The sequence below is a fragment of the Mustelus asterias genome, chromosome 27, assembly GCF_964213995.1.
Source record: "Mustelus asterias chromosome 27, sMusAst1.hap1.1, whole genome shotgun sequence".
NCBI classification, from domain to species: Eukaryota; Metazoa; Chordata; class Chondrichthyes; order Carcharhiniformes; family Triakidae; genus Mustelus; species Mustelus asterias.
Genome location: NC_135827.1, coordinates 13,348,994 through 13,353,174, shown reverse-complemented (window position 1 = coordinate 13,353,174; position 4,181 = coordinate 13,348,994).

The following is a 4,181-nucleotide window of genomic DNA, read 5'->3' as shown; positions in this document are numbered from 1 at the left end:
ATGAATTCTCATGGGAGACGTCTTATGTAGAGCGTAAAGCGGTGCATAGACCAGTCTAACTGAATAGCTATTTCTGTGATGTAAATTTTATGTAATTTTATTTGATGTGTACATTTAGAGGTTGAGATTAATTGGGCCAGATTTCTAGGTGTGGGATTATATAGTAACAGAACATCAGAACACCACATCTTGGAGGTAGGAACAGGACCATTTTACTTTCTAATGATAGAAGGAAGCCTTCTGGTACAGCGGCTACAATAGTCCAAGGAACTTGGAGGGGGTGGTGGGGTAACATGGATCTTAGAAGGTCTGTATTTTGTGTGCATTTACGTAATCATATGTGTTACAACTGGTCCCTTGGGCAGCTCCCCTAATTTGTTAATTTCTTGAACAGGATCCCAATTTTGTTATGCCCTGGGTGAGGGTTCCTCTTCTTTATTCAACCCTCCCACTCCCCTTGCTTGGTCGCACAACGTTTATTTAAAAGGAATCCCTTTCCCTGCGGATACCTTTTTCCAGTCAAAATCTATTTACTTTCTAGGAGGAGCCAATTTAAACAGACATTCTTGAGTCAAAGAAAGAATAAGTTTATTAATTATTAAAATAAACCCGAGAAAAAAAATCAAGAACACAACACACTCTTTTGAACACTGATCAGATGGAAAGTTAAAAGTCCAAATAAAAGTACAAAAATATATAAATTAGTCTTTACTAGACCGTGAGCATAGATGATGGTATGTTGCAGCCGTTAAGTTGGATGATTGCAATAGAGCTGCCTCTGGCAGGTTAGCAGTTGCTTTGGATAACTGGATTCTGTAGGGTAGCTGGTAAGCTGTCCAATGTCCTTCAGCTTGTGGCTTTTACTGACTTTCTTTCCTCAACAGTGAGAGAGGGAGAGATGTAACTTTTTTTGCCTGCAAGCTGCAGGAGTGACTATATGACTATAAGACATAGGAGCAGAATTAGGCCACTCGGCCCATCGAGTCTGCTCCGCCATTCAATCATGGCTGATATTTTTCTCATCCCCATTCTCCTGCCTTTTCCCCATAAGCCCTGATCCCCCTATTAATCAAGAACCTATCTATCTCTGTCTTAAAGACACTCAATGACCTGGCTTCCACTGCCTTCAGCGGCAAAGAGTTCCACAGATTCACCACTCTCTGGCTGAAGAAATTCCTCCTCATCTCTGTTTTAAAGGATTGTCCCTTTAGCCTGAGGTTGGTGCCCTCTTGTTCTAGTTTTTCCTACCAGTGGAAACATCCCCTCCACGTCCACTCTATCCAGGCCTCGCAGTATCCTGCAAATTTCAATAAGATCTCCCCTCATCCTTCTAAGCTCCAGCGAGTACGGGCCCAAAGTCCTCAACCGTTCCTCATATGACAGCTCTTCATTACAGGGATCATTCTTGTGAACCTCCGCTGGACCCTTTCCAAGGCCACCACATCCTTCCTTAGATACGGGACCCAACACTGCTCACAATACTCCAAATGGGATATGACCAGAGCCTTATACAGCCTCAGAAATACGTCCCTGCTCTTGTATTCTATTCATTAGATTCACTGCTATCTCTTTGTTTCTGTGTCATACGCACACTGACATCCCAGCACCAGTACACATAAAACAGGTCTGCAGTTGGCTATTTATCCCAGTTCCCTGTGTATTCTGTAAGGGAACAACAACAAATCTATTTCCTCATATCTTCAATAGGAATGGGTTGGTTAGGGTCTACATGGGTTTTTAAAACAAATCAGGTTGAATCATGGGGATACTGATTTCTGCTCTTACACTTTTGGGATGTGGTTAGAGTGTCATCTTAAAATCTTCTAAAGAAGTATGAAAGGAAAGTTTGAATATGCGGTAGGTGCTGTGCTACTTCATCTCGGCCAAGCAGACTTGTAACAACCAAAACCCCTCCAATCTTCCTTGACACTGCCCCTGATCACCAAATCTGTGTTCAGCAAACCCCTCTGTGGTCACCAAGCCCCTCTGCAATCACCAAGCCTCTCTGTGATTACCAAGCCCCTCTGTGATCACTAATTCCCCTGTGATCATTGACTTTCCTCAATTCCCCCATCTAGTGACAGACAGCATGGTTTTGTAAGAGGGAGGTCGTGCATTACAAATTTGGTGGAGTTTTTTGAGGAAGTGACAAAAACGGTTGATGAAGGAAGGGCCGTGGATGTCGTCTATATGGATTTCAGTAAGGCATTTGACAAAGTCCCACATGGCAGGTTGGTTAAGAAGGTTAAGGCTCATGGGATACAAGGAGAAGTGGCTCGATGGGTGGAGAACTGGCTTGGCCATAGGAGACAGAGGGTAGTGGTCGAAGGGTCTTTTTCCGGCTGGAGGTCTGTGACCAGTGGTGTTCCGCAGGGCTCTGTACTGGGACCTCTGCTATTTGTGATATATATAAATGATTTGGAAGAAGGTGTAACTGGTGTAATCAGCAAGTTTGCGGATGACACAAAGATGGCTGGAATTGCGGATAGCGAAGAGCATTGTCGGGCAATACAGCAGGATATAGATAGGCTGGAAAATTGGGCGGAGAGGTGGCAGATGGAATTTAATCCGGATAAATGCGAAGTGATGCATTTTGGAAGAAATAATGTAGGGAGGAGTTATGCAATAAATGGCAGAGTCATCAGGAGTATAGAAACACAGAGGGACCTAGGTGTGCAAGTCCACAAATCCTTGAAGGTGGCAACACAGGTGGAGAAGGTGGTGAAGAAGGCATATGGTATGCTTGCCTTTATAGGACGGGGTATAGAGTATAAAAGCTGGAGTCTGATGATGCAGCTGTATAGAACGCTGGTTAGGCCGCATTTTGGAGTACTGCGTCCAGTTCTGGTCGCCGCACTACCAGAAGGACGTGGTGGCATTGGAGAGAGTGCAGAGAAGGTTTACCAGGATGTTGCCTGGTATGGAGGGTCTTAGCTATGAGGAGAGATTGGGTAGACTGGGGTTGTTCTCCTTGGAAAGACGGAGAATGAGGGGAGATCTAATAGAGGTATACAAGATTATGAAGGGTATAGATAGGGTGAACAGTGGGAAGCTTTTTCCCAAGTCGGAGGTGACGATCACGAGGGGTCACGGGCTCAAGCTGAGAGGGGCGAAGTATAACTCAGACATCAGAGGGACATTTTTTACACAGAGGGTGGTGGGGGCCTGGAATGCGCTGCCAAGTAGGGTGGTGGAGGCAGGCACGCTGACATCGTTTAAGACTTACCTGGATAGTCACATGAGCAGCCTGGGAATGGAGGGATACAAACGATTGGTCTAGTTGGACCAAGGAGCGGCACAGGCTTGGAGGGCCGAAGGGCCTGTTTCCTGTGCTGTACTGTTCTTTGTTCTTTGTTCTTTCTTTGTTCTCCCTTGATTTCTCCTGGACTCTGATAACTTCCCTCTCCCCCATACTACCTTCGGATCCCTCATTGAATGCCCCTCAACTCTCCCTCAATCTTTCTCTGACTCCTTATGATCATACCTTGACTATCCATACTGCATCAGCGATTCGTCTTGCGATTTTTAACCCAAAGCACTTCAAAACTTATTTTCTCCTGAGCCTATTCTGCAGCATTCTCCATCTAACAGGTAGCCAAGCCTGTTAATCAGGCTGTGGAGGTTTCCACATTTGTTATTTAGGGAGTTCATCCTAACTAGACCATCCATACAACCTGTGTGTAATCACTGCACGAACAAACTGCAGTTAGCCTCAAGAGGGCTCCACAGTATTTGTATGTAAATACTGTAACTGGTTCGCTCATATTCTGTTGTTAGTGGATTAGAACGGGGACCTTTTTACCCTAGAAATGAATGGATGCATGCTGAATGTGTTCATGTGACATTGCTGTCTGCTATTTTAGTTAAGCACGAATCCAATTTTTTAAAAAATGTGCCAAAACAGTGTTCTGAGAAATGTCAAAGTGTTACACATTTGCCTATTGTAGGCTTTTGAGTTCAAAAGACATGACTGTATTCAAATATGTTATTAAATGTCTTATTATTCCAAACTGTCTTTCATTGGTATACTCTTCTTTCAGTTTTCTTTTTCTTTCCCTCTTTTATTTGCTTCTGCTTTATCCCCATTTGTTCATTGTTGTAAGAATCCAGAACTATGGGGTTTTTTTTCACCCTGCCGCTCTGCCATTTTACCTCATCTCCTCCCTTCCACTCTGCGTGCC